General features: G+C 36.3%; 2 pseudogenes; both read left to right on the forward strand.

Annotated features, from left to right (window-relative positions):
- The first annotated feature begins 533 nt into the window (after positions 1-533).
- Positions 534-1,472, forward strand: LOC143679168 (olfactory receptor 8K5-like; annotated as a pseudogene).
- Positions 1,473-17,701: 16,229 nt separating this feature from the next.
- On the forward strand, positions 17,702-18,627 carry LOC143680382 (olfactory receptor 8K5-like; annotated as a pseudogene).
- The last annotated feature ends 1,473 nt before the right edge of the window (positions 18,628-20,100 follow it).

The raw sequence follows: 20,100 nt of genomic DNA on the forward strand, positions 1-20,100 counted from the left end.
CTGGGTAACTTAATTTTACAATGCTTACAAAGACATATCACTGTGTGCATGCTTTGCTAGGTCCCACCCAGGTCTTTGTAGAAGCTGATACAAATGAGACCCTAAAATTTGTTTCACTACCTTCAAATGAACTCCACCTCTCCCTTTAAAAATATCAAAATTCCACTAGAAATCATAGCTAATAATGGAAATGTATAAATAAATATTGGAATGCCATCAGATAGATTAAATATATCTTAATGTTTCTATATTAACAGCTATATGATTTTGCTATCAATGGGTATGTTCCAAATATGCTGACTCCATTTATACCCAATCTGTCATATCAGTTCATAATGGGTTTCAGACAGATATCACTATTTTGGGAAGTAAGAGCTTCTATCGTTATTTTAACTTCAAATGTGGGTTTATTTATCTATCACATAGTAGGAAATCATATTCTTCATTATTTCTAGAACTATTATGTTTAGAAAGTTATATGAAAACTAGTGACAATGCTTTTTCTTCTTCCCAGAGGAGATAACTTGGAAAAAATGGACCAACAGAATCTGACAACACTGTCTGAATTCATTCTACTGGGAGTCACAACATATCTTAAGTTGTAGGGTCCACTTTTTGGGGTCTTTTTCCTCATCTACATGGTCATGCTGGTGGGCAACCTGGGCATGATTATCCTGACCAACGTGGACTCCCACCTCCACATTCCCATGTATTTCTTTATCAGACACCTGGCTTTCATTGATCTTGGCAAGTCTACTGTCATTTGTCCCAAGATACTGGCAAATCTTGTTGAGGAGAAAAATACCATTTCTTATTATGTCTGTGCCACACAGATGGCTTTCTTCATTATGTTCATTATCAGTGAACTTTTCTTGTTGTTAGCCATGGTCTATGACTACTGTGCGGCCATCTGTAACCCTCTGGTCTAGTGTGATCATGACCCAGAGACTTTGCAATGTGCTTGTAGGTGTCCCCTACCTCTACAGCACCTTTCAGTCTCTGATGATCACCAACAAGATTTTCAGTTTGCTCTTTTGTGGTTCTAAAGTCATTAGTAATTTTTACTGTGATGATATACATTTTCTACCTATTCTGTGCTCAAATGCAAGAGAACTAGAATTGTTGATTATACTATTTTCAGCATTTAATTTGATTTACTCCCTTTTCATAATCCTAGTGTCTTATGTGCTGATACTGTTAGCCATATTTTGAATGCATTCTCCTGAAAGAAGGAAGAAAATTTCTCTACATGTGGTTCTCATCTGATGGTGGTGGTTGTGTTCTATGGAATGTTACTATTTATGTATGTGCAGCCCACATCTACTCATTCTTTTGATACTGACAAAATGACCTCTTTATTCTATACTTTAATTATACCTAGGCTTAACCCACTGAAATACAGCTTAAGGAGAAAAGAGGTAAAGAATGCCTTCTATAGGGTCTTCAAAAATACACAGAACTTTTGCATTTAACATTAAACATAGGCTATAGTTCTAATTAATTATACAAAGTCAGATGTCACTTGATAATATTTCTAATAGGCATAATTGCATTCTCCTTGGCTCTTGAACAAAGGTGAAATGAAAATAGATTTTCTTCTTATATTCTTCCAAATTGCTTTCCATATTTTAGACTCAGTTTAAATGTCACTTTCTGCTCAATATTCTATGTTGTGATTGATGCTTCATCCTTGCACCCACAAGAACATTGACTACACTCTCAACCATATATTATGTATTTTCTTCCATCAGGTTTTTTAAAGGACAGGGTTCATTTGAATCTTGTTTTCATCATATTTTCTGAGTCAGAAACAGGCATGCAAACACCATTCAAGTCAAGCAGTTACCAATATTCCCTGTTGACACCATGAACTATTTATTTGTGTCTCTGTTATCTGTCACTTCTTCCCTAATAATCTCATTTTTTATCTACGTTTCACATGAATTTGACTGAAAGACACTTGAAGATGTTAATCTGTTAACACTTAAATTGATTTCCTTCCTCCAAGATGATGATTCTCTTAGGTCATTTTCCAAATGCAAAGATAATAGCTAGGAAAGAAAGGATTATAATAAAAATGAATTAAAACATAGTGGAGAATAGAAGGAAGGAAATAAATAAAAGATACTTAGGATGCATGTTTAGAAGCCTAAAGGATTTATTGATGGAAAGCATGATAAGGAAAACCTGTAGTAAAATATAGAGAATACCGGCATATTATCTAATTCATATTTTCATTGGATTTGGAGAATATCATATTGTAAAGAAGGAAGAAAAATATGTCAATTGGAAAAATTACTCAAGCATAAAGTTTTTTTATTTTCAGATACCCAAATATATTTACAATGGAATTTGTGAAAAAATAATACCATTCATAAGCAGAGGATATATAAAAGCATGGGGATCTAAATTCTAATGAATTAATATATATTTGAATGAGAAAATGAACTCTTATTGCCTTATTTTACATTTTTGAACTGCAAACACTTGGTCATTTTTCTCACTTTCAAACAAATGAAGAAATAACAAAACAGCTTCTTATACTCCATACTTTCTTCATCTTATCCAAATAATTAAAGAAACTAATCAAAAGAGAACATTTTGTGCCATAATTAACACAATGTAAACATAAAGTAAAAGTTTTTACTCTCTATTTTCCTTGGCATAGATAGTGTGCTAAATAAACTTTTAAACTGCTAAATATGATGACATTTAAAGAAGCATTAAGTAAAGAAAGTTTACCATAGGGCTGACTGTTCTTATCCTACATGTTGATTTTGCTCTAGACACCCCAAGCATACAAGCCACTAATCTAGATAAATACAAATTTTACTCAAGCTTAAGTATATTTTCTTCCTTCACTTGCTTGGAAATCAAAGAACATCTGATAGAGTTAGAAAATATAAACAAAACTAAAAGAAACATCAGAAATATGGAAAGATTACATATTTAAAAAAATCAAATGATGATACTCAGAACAACAGTCAACATTGGAAAACTAAAGAAAATAAAATAGAAATTTATTTACCAAATATCAGAAATACGGAAAGACTATGTATTTTGAGAAAAATAAAAACAGTTTGAGGAATCAGAACAGCAATTGACTTTGGAAATTTAAAGGAAGAATAAATACAAATTTACCTGTTTACAAACTTTTTTACTAAAAATAGAGATTCAGGTATAGTTTAAAACTGGATTGCTATAAAGTATATTATTATTCAACATAGAGCTTGCATTATATATAATAGAGGAATGCAATATATAAGTGAAATCAATATGGCCTGTGGAATTTGAGACTGTGTTCCATCGACAAAAAGGGAAAATGTGAGCCAAAGAGAGATTAAATAAATATATATATTATAATTGATGAAATAAAAATTTGATTGATAATATAAAAAGCATATTGGATTAAATTTATATTCGTTGCTTTCCTTTAATATAAAATTATTATAGTCATTGACCAAACTCCAAAGTTCTACATTTTCATGGACAATTTTATTTTATTAGACTATTCATCTATAATACAATTCTAAAAACCTTGAATTCAGAAGAAAAGAATAAAGAGAAACATGTGATGAATAGATCATTAACAGACAATAGACATAAAAGATATCAAATGTACACAAATACTAATTTTGAAAATTTTTGAAGTGAACTTTACACAAAGTAAAAATAAACATTTTAAGGGGTACAATTGTGTGGCATTTAGTATGGCACAAAGAAGTTGTGCAACCGTCAATTCCAAAAACTTTTCAACACATCCAAAAGAGACTCTCTACTTATTAAAATATCAGTCTTCTTTCTCCTTTCCTCAATAACATGACATCCTCATTTTCCTTTCCCCAAGCATCTGACAATATTTTGTTTTCTTTCTCTCTCTCTGGATTTAATTATTCTGCATATTTCATAGAAAATTAATCATAAAATATATGACCTTCTCATTTGTATATTTTTACACAGTACAATAATTTCAAGTTCATCTATTATGAACCATAATTAATTTATTTATATGGCTGAATAATATTACATTTTATGGCTACAGCACATTGTGTTTATATAGTAATCTGTTGGTGAACATTTGTGTTTTTCTGATCATTTGGCTTGCTTCACCAAGCAACTAGGGACAAAAATGAGGCCAGTTAGAAGCTGAAAATAAAGATGACAGTCCACCCCCTTGACCTTGAACTTTAATCTCTAAATAAAGAAAATAACATAATATAATTATACTATTTTCTAACACTATCCAACTAGAAACATACAAATCCTTTCCCCAGAAGAGGATGCATATTATTCACTCTTATTGTTTATATTCCATAACTTAAGTAATATGGTATATGGATAATATGACTTCTGCTCATGATGAGGGGGAATATATATTCTATGTGTGTGTATATATATATTCATAGCAAAACTAGGAATCAATTACCATTAAAATTACAGTCCTGCATTGATTTTTCAGCAGATCACAAGGTCATAGTTTCTATTGATAACTACCTTCTTTCACTATCCATTCCATTTTCCATTTACCTTCACCCAGCACCACAGTGGGACATGGTTCACTATATGGTGAGGTGACTTAAACCTTAATTCTTGTAGCCTATAGGTCATGAATAGTCTTGCCTCAACTGAGTTACCATAGCTTTCCTTTAAGTTTATTCACAAGGGATGGTAACACTAAGAGACATCCTAGGGTATGTATTGCATTTTAGGCACAATGAAATTTGTGTAATAACAGATCTATTTCCTCTTGATAGTCAGGATCAATCACACCAGCAATTAGAATAAAACCCATCTTTACATGTTAATTCAGAGATATAAAAACACAAAGTAGTCATGTGGCTGTCTTAACTTCCACTTCAATGGAATCTTTGTTGCATCTTCTGATGATACTTGTCATTTTGGAAATAAGATCTTTAGAACATCAGAGCATAAGGGCATAGGAACAGAAAGCAATTTTTTTCTTGTGGATCACGAAGAGTAATAATGAGTTATAACCAATTCCATTTCCATTCTGTGATTTCTGGACTTATTTAGGCCCACAGTTGAGACCTACTACTCAGGAAAAAAGAATTGTTTCAAAATAGTACTGCTCATTAGCAATGCAAATGGATACCAAACAGCTCTAAAAGAAAGATATAAATCTGTTTTCAAGCTTATTAACAAAACATCCATTCTGCAGACCATAGATCAAAGAGTCATTTTTACTTTTAAGTTTTATTATTTAAGAAACACAATTTCATAGGATGTAACTGTCATAGATTATAACTTTTATGAATGATCTAGCCAAAAGAAGTATAAAGTTTCTGGAAAGGATTCACCACTCTAGAGTCCATGAAGAATGTTTGTGATGCAGAGGAGGAGATCAAAATATCATTAACAGGAGTTCAGAAAAAGCTGATTTCAACCCTCTAGAGTGATTTTGAGGGGTTCAATATTCAGTGTATAGTAACTACTGATGAGGGGAAAATGAGACAGAACTAGAATTTGAAGTGGAGCCTGAGGGTATGATTGAAATACTGCAATCTCTGATAACCTTTAATGGACAAGGAGTTGCTTCTTATGAATGAGCAAAGAAAGTGCATTTTGAGAAAGAATCTATGAATGGTGAACATGATAAGAAGTTGTTGAAATGACTAGAAAATATTTACAGTATTGCATAAGCTTAGATGATAAAGCAGCAGGGTTGGAGAGGATTGACCCCAATTTATGCTATCAAACAGCATCACATACGGTGGACAAATCTTTCATGAAATGTCAAAAAAGTTACAATCTTCATCACTGTCTCTTACTTTAAAAATTCCTGCATCCACCACAAATTTTGGCAGCCACAACCCCAATTAATTAGTAACCATCAACATCAAGGTAAACTCCAGCAGCAACAAAATAATTATGACTCCCTGAAGCTCAGATGAAGTTTAGCATTCATAGCAATAAGATGCCTTTAATTAATGTATGTAATTTTTTAGGCAAAATGCTCTGACATACTTAATAGACTACAATATAGTGTAAAAATAACTTTTAAGCATACACGGAAACATCAAAATTCATGTGAATCCTTTTATTATGATATTTGCTGCATTGTAGTGGTCTGGAATGGAACTGGTAATATATCAAAGATGTGCTTTTATATTTTCATTATAAATATATGAAACAAGAAGTTCTGTCGAGAACATTTTTAAATATCTAATAGTCAAATAAAATCAACCCAATTTAAAGGCCAAAATTTCATAGAAAAGTACTCATTATCATTACTAATTAGACAAACACAAATTATAACTACAAGATACTGCTTTACACAAATTTCAATGCCTACTTCAAGAGGAAAAAATAAAACACTTTGCACTAAAAATGGTGAGAATAAGGATCAAGCAGGACTTTCATACTAGATGTTAGGATGTAAAATGGTAAAATACATCATCAAAGCTGGCAGCTTCATATATATATATATATACATACCTTTATCCTAAGACCCAGTAATTCCACTGCCTGATATGTAATAAAAAGAAATTAGTGAATTTGTACTCAAATAAACTTTAGGGTTTTTTTTAAAAAAACACAAATTTAAATGTCAATCAATAGAGGAATGCTGAAAAAATTGATGCATATTTATCTAGTACAATATTTTACAGGAAATTAAACACAACATGAATTAACTTAATTCACAGAAGGTGGGATCTCTGTTTAGGAATTACTATAGTTGTGGCATTATTAACATGTTGTTATATGTATTTTATATCAAAGGACAACAATATATGCATGTTTTAAACTGTCATGAAAACAAGAAAAGACATGTTCTTTAATCCTCATTCAATATTTTTTATTGTTTCAACGGAGATGTGATCCACCCAATTTTTGGTGGTAACTTTTGATTAGATGGTTTCCATGGAGATGTATCTCCATACATTCAAGCTGGGGTTGATTACTACAGCCATTTAAGAGGTAGCCATTTTTGAAAAAGTTCAGTGGTGATACAGCCAAAGGTCTCTGGAAATGCAGAAGGAAAATATCCCCAGGGAAATTTTATGAAGAGAGAAACCTAGCAGATATTGCAATGTGCCATTCCTGCTGAGAGAGACACTCCAAACTTTACTTTTCCCTTACTTTGGGTGTTTCTATGGCCTTAGAACTATAAACTTGCAACTTCAATTCCCTTCTTAAAAGCTGTTCCATTTCTGACACATTGCATTCTGGCACCTTTAGCAAACTAAAAAAGAATATATACCACTCATTCAGACATACGACTAAGAAAGTTCTGACTTGATTTAAAACCTGTTTGTTGTTTCTGTATGACCAGAAAAATTAAATAATTTACTCTAACCTTGTTTACTTTGAAAATTTAAAAACTAATATCTATTTCATGTGTGTGTATTAATGATATTTTATAACATAGGGCACACCATATTTGTCTTTCAATAACAAATTCAAAGACAAAATCTAATGTAATAATTATATCACTTACTATTCCACCATGATTTTGCATCTTTCTAGTTTTACTAGACTGAACTGACTTACCTTTATTTCCATTGTCACTTTAGTTCTGGGCTGTAAGTGAATGTGCATCTTTATGTATGTTGGCCTCCATGTGTTAGAAAGAACGTCATACTTGAAGGAGAACAAATGTTCATCATACTGTGGATGAGAAAATAATTTATTCATGACTTTGCAAGAACGGGCACTTAGTTGAAACAATATAGTGGTTGGTGTGCCAAACAATAGATTGCCAAGACAGTTATACCTATGCCTGAGCTGCAGTATTTTCCCAGTTTCTCTGATGATTGGATACTCTGGAGATTACAGCCTATCTGGGAAATATAACTAATTTGAAGTTCCTGCTGAAGGATCCCCCTTTGATTATGTATTACATTTTTAATGACCCTGATCATTATGGATTGGTACCAGTACTAAATTTGCATCAGAGACTCACCCTTTTCTTTCCCTCATCACCTTTGTGAAAGCTAAACTTAAAGCTTGAGTCTTACAAATCCTCTTTTTCTTTTCAAACCTTTAGTTTTCACATGTTAGTCTCTTCTTCAAACCTGATAATAGCCCTTTTTACACCCTTCATCATAGGAATCTTCCTCTTTAAGGAGGTTCTTGATGAGTGTCTGAACTAACCTTTGGGCACCTGGGATAATGAAGACCTAAGTGTTGTGACTACCCAAGCTATGGTGGTTAAAGAAGTTAGCATGGATAGTGCCACCCTTTTCCATTCCCCAAATCAGTTTTCAACCCATCTCACAGGGGTCATGAATGCCTGAGCTTTTCAACAATTCCTCAGATAAGGCTCTCAGATTCTCTAAAGCTTTGATAATGGTTCCATTTGGGGCATAATTATTGGGGATAAATGTACAACAACTACCCTGACCACAACACAAATACCTCCCTTTTAAGCTAACATCAGGTATAGGGTCATCCTATTCTCCAAGGTCATTTGGCTAGTAGCATCCAATTGTTTTGCTATTTCTTTAACTGAATCCTTTGCTGATTAACCCAATCCATATTTTCGTTGATGATGATCCATCAGAATTAGAATGACTCAAATCTTACAGGTGCATGGTTTTTAGTCTTAAACTTACCAGGGATTTCCCTTGGCATCCCTATAACTGTCTAAAACAACTTGATATTCCTCCTTTTCAAAATCCAGGGTGAATGGGAGGGCCAGTTGTTCCAAACACAGTTCCCCTTCCTCTTCTTGGGTAAAACTGGTCAGAGGATGCCCTTTCCACAATGCTACCAAAGGCATTCTCATGGTGTGGTGAAACTGGAGAAATTGCCAGTACTGTCTTCAGTCACATCCCATGCTTGGGCATGTGAGACCATGGTCCCAAGGTCCTGGAGCCCTTCTTTCCATCTAGAGAGACAGGCAGAGCAGTTTCTTGAATGAAGGCAAGAAGCCAGTATGACCTTTAAATTTCTGCTCCTGACTGGAGGGGAAAGAGTGGACAATACATTACAATTTTGACCAGTTGTAATATTCTGAAAAAGTAGTACCATGCACTTGAATTTATTTTCATGTTCCTCCATACTCATTGGGAAGGGCAGTAAAAAACAGTGAATTGGCTTTTTGTATAAGCATAACAGTGGATTTTGACTGTATATTTTATCCATTCCACCCAGGCATTTTTCTCTCTGCACCCTGTCCCTATCTTATATTTTGCTCCGATTCTCCTGTCCTGTCCCTCTAACAACTTTGGGATCATTCTGTATTAGGGAACTAATCTCGAGCTGAGTGTTATTAGGTGCTATTGAAGGAACAATTGAAAAAGGCATTATTGGTGTTGGGGAGAGGGCCTGCATCCAGAATCTTCCTAGAACCTCCCCTCCAGTAATTTCTTACTGGCTCTGGACACAGGTACCCATTTTCCCAACTTAATCGTCACTGACTTTTCAAGTTTCCTGCTCCACCACCTGGCAAAAATTGAACTGCACAGTTTGAGTCTGCAATCCTTCAGCTAAACTCACCACCAACTTGACAGGGCCAATTGAATCCCCAATTTGGAGCATTATGACTAGCATAATTATTCTCATTTTTAAATTGGGCCTCAGATCCCTCATCTGTCCCTTGACCAGGGTCACTATTAATTGTGTTAGGTTAAAATGTAGACCCCAAAACCCCAAAATCCAAGAACCCCTTTTATCCTGTAACTATTATCTCTTCAATGTAATTTTTAAAGGGTCCAAAGTTGGCATTATTTCCCAGGAATCAAACTTATCATCTAGCTCAGGTACCATTCCTTTCACTCAGCTACCGTTGGTCCAGTCCTATTGTCAACAGAACTTGATAGATTTCTTCCCAGGAAAGTTTAAGTTTGTACTTTTTCCATGATTTGATTAAGGACACAACTGCCTGGCTGATATTGATGGACAGAAATTTAAGAGGTACAGTCTGGGCCAGCAAGCCATGGTACCTGAGAGGTGACAGAGTAGAGGACAAAGCCAGTAGATAGTTCTTAAAGAAGACATCCTTTGATTCTAAAGAATTCCTAGTTCTTCCTGGAAAAAGCAAGCCAAAGAGCATTTCATCAGGTGAGATCCCCAATTCTTTCCTAGGGGAAGTTTTAATTCCTAGCAGTGCTATGGGTAGACACTTAGTCAAAGGTAACTTGGTTTCTAAGAAAGCAATCTTAGAAAGATGCTTCTTTAAGGTGCTTCCCACCCTTCCTGAGGTTGGATGCCAGGGTATGTGAAAATCCCACGCAATGTCTAAGCTTCACATAACACCTTGCAATACATGGGAGGTAATGTGGCTACCAATGTAAGAATTGACATTCTCTACCAACCCAAAGTGGGGAACAATTTGTTCAAGGATAATTTTGGAATTTTCCAGTGCTGTAGCTGAGACCAGAGGGTATGCCACTACCCACCCTTTTAGATGGTCTAAAATAACCAGAACATAATTTAACCATTCCACTGGAGGCATCTTTGTGTCATCAACTTGAATACTTTGAAATTTCCTGAGGCCTGGTTCCCTTCCCCCTCATGCCTGTTTCTTTAGAAGCATTTTATTGATCTTTTGGCAAATTATGCACCATTCACATGCTTGTTCAAATATGGTGTAGAGACCCACACACCCAAAATGTTTAATAACCAGGTCACACACGGCCTGTACTCTCAAGTGACTTCCCTGATGTAAGACTGCTAGTGTTTCCTTTATTACCTGCTTATCCAACATCTTCCTGCCATTTGGGAGGACCTATCTCCCCTGAATGTCTGGGCTTGCTTGCAGTTGTCCCAGTTCCTTTACTTCCTTCTCAGAGAATACAGGGACTTCAAATTCTCTGGGAATGGAGGGTATTAAGATCATTAACTTCAACAGGGGCAAAGGGAAGCTTTCTTAGACTTTTCATCTGCCAACCTGTTGTCCTTTGCCTCAAAAGTATGGCCTTTCTGGTATCCATTTACATGCACCATTGATATTTCCCTTGGTAAGAATAGATTAATTAATATTTGCTTTATTAATTCTCCATAGACCAATTCCTTACCCTTTCTATTAGTCTCCTTTCTTCCCAGCTTTTCCAAAGGTGTGGATTACCCCAAAGGCATACTTAGAGTCAGTGTAGTCTATACCATCTTTTCATTCTAATAATGTCAGGGCCCGGTTTAATGCATACAACTCAAAAGTTTGAGCTGACTAATCATAGGGCAATCGACTAGCTTTCCTTACTTCATAAATTAGTCCATCCACAATTGCATAACCATTGCACCCCTTTCCCTCCAGGACCCTAGAAGACTCATCTATGAACAATTTTCCCCTGAATGTAATGGGAGTTCCCCCAGGTAAGGCTGAACTTGGGTTTAATACTTAATTAAGTCCAAACAGTCATGTTCAAGGGCTTCTGTCTGGTCAGGCCCTTTCCAAAGAAAAGAGGCCAGGTTCAAGCTATTGTCTACAGTCAAAACCAAGTCATCCTTCTCCATTAAGATTGCCTCATACTTCAAGATTTGGGAATCAGTCAACCACCTCCCTGTTTTGGGGATAAAATAGTCCTGACCTGATGTGGGGTACTGACCACTAATGCCACTCCAAAGGTTAGTTATATACTTTCTTCTATGAGGAAAGCAGTTGCCACAGGAGCTTGAACACACTTGGGCCATCCTCTGGATACAGGGTCCAAAAGTTTAGAAAGGAAGGCTACAGGTCTCCTTTGGCCTCCCCAAGTTTGGGACCACCTTTAAATTTACCAAAGATTCCCAGTGGGATCTTGAGACAAAGAACCTCTGACCTTCTCAATCTTCAAAATTATTCAGGGGTATCACCTGACTTTCTTTAAACATGGCAATCCCTTGTAGAATGACCAGGTTTCTCGCACTGATAACACCCTGCTGAGTCTTCTGCCCTACTTTCTCCTTTATTTCCTCTAGTTCAGACATTTTCTATATCTTGCCTCTATCTATCTCCTCCCTGCATATCTTTAACCTCTTCTTGACCATGTGGCTGACCAACCATGGTTATCAAGACTTAAGCTTTCTGCTTGTCTTTCCTTTTCCCTTCTCACAAATACTTTCTGGGATTCTTTCAATAGCTCTTCCAATGGTTTATCCATCTTCCCATTTGTTTTCTGGATCTTTTTCTGAATGCCAGGCAAAAACCCCTTCACATAGCTGACTTTTAATATTCCTTGGGCCACAGGACTATCAGGGTCCAATTCCTGAGTATTTCCTTATCTGGTCCCTCAACCTTTTTGGTAAATATATGGAGTCTCATATTTTTACTTGGGCCACTCCAAAGGCCTTAACTTCTGAGATTTGGGTACTGCCAACTTTATGTCTTGTATAATGAGGTCTCTAATATCTCTTTTTGTACCCTGTCCTTCTGATCATTATTATCCCAATTGGGATCTACATTAGGGGATTTCTACACTGCTGCAATCACCCCCTGTCTGGATGTGTGCTGCCTCTTCCATTCTGCCATAGTTTCCCTCCTCACCTTTCTTCCCCCATGAAGAGAACATTCAGAATGGACATAAGTTCAGACCAGATATGTAAGCTGGGCCCTAAAAAGTGATCCAGTTGTTGGATCATTCATTAATGATTTCATTTCTTTCTTAAAGCTCTTCACATCTGTTCACATCAAGGGCATATTCATGTAACTAATTTCCCCTGTCCAATAGGTACTTCTCCAAGAGGATATAGAGACTTAACAGGTCTATGTTCCCTCATCCTTTTTCTCTCAAGAGCCACCCAAAATGGAAAATTCCATATGTCTTTCTTACATTGTTCCAACTCCTCCTTCAATGGTTGGTGGGTTGTTGTGGGTGGGGCAGTCAGACCTCATTGCTCCTCCTGTTCCCCAGGGGGGATGTGGATTAGTTTTCCTGGATCCTAAAGGAAGGCTCAATAGAGGATCCCGGCTTTAGCTTCTAAGATTTAACCTCTGGCTCTGGGGTTACCTTTACAGGATAAAGAGGAGTCCCCCTTCCCTTTAGCCAACACATAGCATAATCTGACTCATACTCAAAGGGTTTCTTATCATTAACATAAAACATGAGGTTGTCACAAAGCCAATCCTCATCTGCCCTTTATTTTGGCCAGAATACATTCGACAGCATGATGCTTTCTTTGGTCATAATATAACAACAATGTTTAGCCATTTCCTTTTTTGCTCTTCCCATTTGCTCAATCATTATTGGCCCAATATTTTAACATTCTCCTTAATGGACTGTCTTGGGGAATGTCCCAGGGCCTTCTACTGGCAGCCTCACCCTTTATCTCATGATTGGTCAGCTGTCTCTATTCCCCATCCTGAGTCTTGTCTCAGTCCCTTTCTCTCAGCACGGTTTCACTTCATCCTTCTTCCTCAAGGAGGAGGTTTGGGGCTTGGCACTTGCTTTGTACATCTCAGACACACACCCTCCACCTCAGACCCATCAGAATCATTCCCAACCACTGCAGCAATATTTAACACCCATTTTCTTACCTTGGTCCACGCATATAGCTGCCTGGTACTATGAGGCAACCCTTCCACTTTTTCATCCACAATTGGTGGATTCAAGCATCCCATTCCAGGTCTTTCTGGATGTTGGAATTGGACCCCCAGCAGCAGAGCTTGAGACCACTTAATCAGGGGGGCACACCTTCCCATTATCCCACCTGGCGGTCTTCCTTTAAAATCTCAGATCCTGGATGAGCCTGCAAAGTTGTTAGAAAGAAAGCCATACCTGAAGGAGAACAAGTACTCATCCAATTGTGGAGGAGACAAAATAACTTATTCAAAATTTTCCAAGAATGGGCACCTAGCTGAACACAAAAATGGTGGCTGGTGTGCCAAGCAATAGAATGCTGAGACAGTTATACCTGTGTCTGAACCACAGTCCCTCCCCTGATTGGATACTCCAGAAGCTACAGCCTATCTGGGAAATCTAACTCATTTGAACATCCCACCGAAGGTTCCCCCTTTGAGTATGTTTTACATTTTTAACAACCCTGATCTTTAAGGATGTGGCACCAGTTCTAAGCTTGCAGCAGAGACCCTCCTTCTTCCCCGCCTGCAACACCATTGTGAAAGCTAAACTTGAAGTTTGACTCTTACACTATAGATCATTTCTGTTTTATTCCTTTCCTTGAATAACCTCTTACATTTTCTCACTGGGGAATGTGTAAGTTATCCTGAATAATTAGCAGGCGCATTATGACTATTTTTTCTACTCTCTCTCTGATGACTTGGGGATAGTCAATAAATTACATTTTACTTCCTCAGGGAATACCACAAAAGGGGAGGGAAACTATAAATTGTTTCTACCAAAGAAAAAGCATACATGATTTCAGAGAAGAAAATTGACTCTCCATTAAAGGTAGGTTGATAAGAATTGTCTTTGATTTTAATGGCCACTTGGGTTCCTGGTAATTTCCTGTGATCCCTGGCTTTATCTGTAGATAGTCTTGTTGTTACTGACTTCTGATTTTTTCAAGTATATAAAAAATATTCCTTTTTCTTCTTTATTAATTTTGATTTTCTGGGAGAGGTTAGTGTTTCTAAAACATTACATGTTATGAATTGATCATATGTCACAGATCTATTTTATTTGTGTCTTGAAAGTGAGAATTTGGATACTGCATGTAAAGAGAAACTTAGGAAACTCTGATAATTTCTTCACCAATCTCATCTATTAGAATCTATTAATGTAAAATTGTCAGATAAAATAAGGGACACCCATTTTCATTTGGGTTTCAGACAAACAAATATTTTTAGTGTAAGTATGTCCTAAGTAATATTTAGTTGATAAATTTTATTTTATAATAAGAATATACCATGCAATATTTGATAAATTGGGAATACATTTCATATAAACATTTCTCATGAGACCTTGAAGATTTAGTTGTTTTTGTTTGTTTGTTGTTTTCCCTACTGTATAATTTCTTACTGGGTCTAGAATTTCAAAATAGTCATTGCAAACTGACTGAGTAGACAGATAAATAGTATGCTTTGCATTAGGCAGTTGCATCAAATCTCTGAACCTAAAATAATCTCTAACTCATACCATCATATCTAATGTCTGAAATACCTTGTGCATTCTTTCACCTACCTCTATATCATGGGTGCTATCAGAGTTATTTCAAAATGAAGGTATGAGAATATACATGTTAAGATGTTCATTATCAGATATGGCATATTTTTTCCATTCCAAAGGTATGGACAAGGTAGAAGAATCAAGGCATCTTATAAAGGAGATAGTAAATGAGAATTAAAATGGAGAAAACCCTCAATATTTACTACCATAAACCTTAGAAAAACATTGAAGACTTGAAAGTTTTATGATTGGTATAAGAATATTAAATTCCTTTGTGGAATCCAGTGCATTTCCTATTGTACAGTGAAATCCTAAGATAGCAGGCCAAGTAAAGGACACCTTTGAGATTAAGTTTTCAAATGGAGATAGTTTGTAGATCCTATATTTGGGAGGAGGATTGACCTGGAAATGAAAATGAGTATCAATAGAGAACAGAGACAAAATCATCCAAGAAGAAGAGATGGAGGTGGTCCCCAATTACAAGAATTGTTATGTCCACCATGATTGTTGATTACTCTGGAGAAACAAATAGCAAAAATTAGCAGATTTCTGGTTTTTCTGCCACTTTATTGAAATTTTTAGCCATCACAGCAGTGAAAAATCGTCCTTATTTCACAACTGCCAAATTATGGTGGTTCTATACTGCAATTGTTCCAATCTTTAGGGCCTCAGTTACTGTTTTTCAGGATAAATCTTGAGATTATACTACATAAAATTTTATTCTGCATTTCATGTTACTACTGGATATCTAAAACTTTATTTATGTTTCCTAATTGTGAGTGACACCACCTATGACAGTTATTCTTTGTCTTACAAGGAATTGGCATGAGAATAAAAATTCTTTAAAGCAAAATCTTGAAACAAGGAAGTCTCTGTACCAAGAGAGAGCCAGAGCCTTGAGTTTATTTTCTGCTAGCTATTTATCAGGTAATAGGGCCATTCAGAGTTAAGCTATCCATTGAGCACCAGTGGAGGTTTCCATTTGCCTTGAGGAGGTATCCTTAATTTTAAGAACAAAGCAGGAATTTTCTCATGAGTAGTAGGATATGTCCCAGATAAGTAAATGCCACAGATAAGCAAAGCAGACAGATATGCGAATGACACAGCAATGCAAACATCTTAAGCTGTTTACAGTTTAACAAACAAACAGAAAAGTGCAGTAGTTTTCCACTGCTTGAGAATATGCAAAAACAGAATGAGTTTACAAATGCTTTAACCATATCCTCCCCACACAAATGAGAAATATTGCTTGCAGAAACCTGGGATTCCTTTGGGGCATAGCTATGAATATGAAAGGTGTTAAGAGTAATACAAAATGGTTAGGCTAAATGTGCTTCACTAGCTTCAATTCAGAGCAGTTTCAATTTGAATATTAACTGATTTCCCTTGTTAAACCATGTGAAAGGAAGAGAGAAATATTTGTCATTGAAATATTTGAGGCTCATTGTGATATGTTACATAAATTCTATATGTTCAGGTAATAATTTGATAGCTTATAAAATAAGATGAACTAAATACACAAGAAAATATTTTAAATTCTGTGTAGACCCTATAATCTCCACAGTATTATATGAGATGAAACAGGCATAATATATCAGTCAGATACCTTAATATTGGTATAAATCATAGATGTTTATCAAGCATTGTTCTATATCTTTGGACCTGGAAATGTATTCAAATTGTGGGATTTTTAATCAAAAACAGTAATCTAATTAATGCAAATTTGGGCATAAAGGTGAATATTTATTTCTAAGAAAAAAATTAAAAAGCTAACTTCAGATATGAAGTAACCATTATGGGCTGATAATTAATAAAATCCATAAATTAAATGTTTTCATTAATTAGATTACAGACAAAACTCAGCCTACTTGGTAACAGGAGTGTATTAGAATCTATTCCACACCAGAAAAATTAAATGTCATTTAATGAAACATGTCATTGATTTAAACCATATGGACACACTAAACTTCATATTAATTATTTGTAACTCAAGTTCCACTTACTTGGGACCCAGAAATGTCTCCAAACACTACTGTGAAACTTTGCATTGGAGAAGTGCAATGGAGCAGATTGAATGGAAAGAGATCATTGATCATGGTTATGGTCACCATGCTTTCACAACATATACAGAGATCAATCACTGTGTGACCATGTTGCTAAGGCCAAATCCAGAACATTGGTCATACCCCAAATCTTAAGTTTCACTAGCTCCATGTTCAACATCCATCTTTAATTCATGAGAAAAATGTCACAAAGAATCTCATACAAATATTCAAATATATTAAGGAAAACCATGATTCCATTGGGTGGATAAAGCAAGAGTTGAATATTTCTATATTAACACCTTTATATTTTTTATTTCCATGGATGTGCTCTAAATAGTGTTGATTTTATTTAGAGTTTAGTCAATATCATGTCAGTGCAAAAGGTATTTCATATAGATCCATTAGTTTGAGGAAGATGTTATTCTACCTTCAAAATCAGTTGTAGGGTGGTGCAACAGTGACACAGTGGAAGAATTCTTGCCTGCCATGCTGGAGACCTGGGTTCAATTTCCACACAAAAAAAATCAATTCTAGCAATTTTTTTTTATCTATGAAAAAATATTTCCATTTTTTCTGCAGATACTAAGATTAATGTAAATGTAAGATAATAATGGACATTCTGTTTTCTACCTGGATTTACTGAATAAAATGGATCAACAGAATTTAACAGTGGTGCCTGAATTCATTCTACTGGCAATCACAAGGTATTCTGAGCTGTAGACGCCCCTTTATGGGGACTTTCTTCCGATCTACCTGGTTATGGTTGTTGGCAATCTGGGTGTGCTCTTCCTGACCAAGGTGGACTCCTACTTCTACACTCCTATGTATTTCTTTATCAGACACCTGGCTTTCCTTGATCTTGGCAATTCTACTGTCATTTGTCCCAAGATGCCACTAAATTTTTTTGAGGAGCAAAATACCATTTCTTATTATGCCTGTGCCAAACAGATGGCTTTCCTCATTGTGTCCATTATAAGTGAACTTTTCTTTTTGGCCTTGGCCTGTGACTGCTATGTGACCATTTTTAAACCTCTGCTCTACAGTGTTATCCTAACCCAGAGGCTTTGCTATGTTCTTGTGCATGTCCCCTACCTTTAGAGCACCTTTCAGCCCATGATTATCACCATTAAGTCTTTTGCATTCACTTTTGGTGGCTTTAATGTCACTAGTTATTTCTATTGGAATAAGGTTCCCCTGTTAACTATGCTGTGTGCAAATGCACCAGAACTAGAAATGCTGACCATAAGAGTTTCTGCATTTGACTTGATTTTCTTCTGTTTGGTTGTTCTGGTGTCCTAAGCACTGTTCTGGATAGCCATGGTTCAAATGAATACTGCTAAGGGAAGGGAAAAAAAAACTTTCTCTATGTATGTTTGTCATCTGATGGTGGTGGTGGTGTTCTTTTAATGTATGGATAGCCCAAATCTAGTTACTCTATTGATACTGATAAAGTGACCTTTGTGTTTTATACTTTACTTATTCCCATACTTAACCCATTGATCAATAGTTTAAGGAATGAGGTAAAAAATACCTTCCACACAGTTTTTAAGAATACACGCAACATTTGTATATGAAATACATATGTATATGTATTTATAGAATACTTTCCTAGTAAACAATGGCTAAGGTACATTGTTCTAGTTTGCTAGCTGCCAGAATGCAACACACAAGAGACAGTTTGCTTTTAAATAAGAGGGGATTTATTTAGTTAACATATAATTCTTCAGAGGAAAGGCAACTAACTTTCAACTGAGGCTCTTTCTTATGTGGGAAAGCACATGGTAATCTCTGCTGGCCTTTTCTCCAGGCCTCTGGGTTCCAACAACTTTCCCCAGGGTGATTCCTTTCTGCATCTCCAAAGGCCTGAGCAGAGCTGTGAGTGCTGAGATGAGGTATGCTGAGCTGCTTGGGCTGTGCTATGTTGCTCTCTCTCATTTAAGCACCAGTCAATTAAATAAAACAGCATTGATTGCAGCAGACATGCCTCTTAGTTGACTGCAAATGTTATCAGCAACAGAGGAGGTTCATATGCCATTGGCTCATGTCCACAGCAATAGAACCAGGCACCTTCACCTGGCCAAGTTGACACCTGAATCTAACTACCACATGTCCACCCCTTGTCAACTTGGCAACTATACACATCACCTTAAACAATATTAAAGGGCAAAAATTCTCTTCTAGCTGTGGACTTATGATTCTCAAAACAAGTTACCTGCTGCCAATAGGCAAAGGAGGACATTCACAGGATACAGGTTTTCATTTCAATAGTGAGAAATTGGAAGGAACACAGGAGTCACAAGACCCAAACAGTTCTGAAAAGCTACAGGGCAAATACCTTTGGATTTCAAAGTCTGAAAGTCATTTATCCTTCAGCTTTAGAAAGTGGCAGTGCCACCTTTTCTAAGGGCCTATGCAGTGGCCCACCTCTTTCTGAATCAATCTCAGGGGACATTAAGGAGACCACCTTTTCTTGGCTCCACCTTCTCCAGGCATGGGGGCCACACCTAGGCTCTCTGCCATTTCTGGGAACAAGCTCAACCCCTCCACATAGGGGCAATCAGGCTCTCCCCAGTCCCCAAGGAGCATGCTGTGCCTTTTCCAAGGCCTGAGGTGGCACAACTCTTCCACTGCAATTAGTTGGGAGACCCATCAATGTATATGGGTGGGCCCACTCTCCTGACTGCAGTTTCTTGGCTTCAAATTTGAACTTCCATGGTTCCCACACTGCAAACTCAAATTTGTACCTTTTGTGTTCCCATTTGTCCAGATTGGCAGTGGTTTTATTTACACCAACAGTCTCTTCAAGCACTCCATGACTACTCCATCATTCTCTTCACAGTTCCTCCAAAATCTTCCCCTTTTCCATCAAAAAAAAACTGTTCCAACATGTCTGGTGCTTGCAAACTGAAGCAGCACTCCACTTCTGCAGTACCAAATCTGTTCTAGTTTGCTAGCTGCCAGAATGCAATACACCAGAGACAGATTGGCTTTCAATAAAAGGGGATTTATTTAGTTAACATATAGCTTTTCAGAGTAAAGACAGATAA

Source organism: Tamandua tetradactyla, chromosome 4 (genome assembly GCF_023851605.1).
Source record: "Tamandua tetradactyla isolate mTamTet1 chromosome 4, mTamTet1.pri, whole genome shotgun sequence".
NCBI lineage: Eukaryota > Metazoa > Chordata > Mammalia > Pilosa > Myrmecophagidae > Tamandua > Tamandua tetradactyla.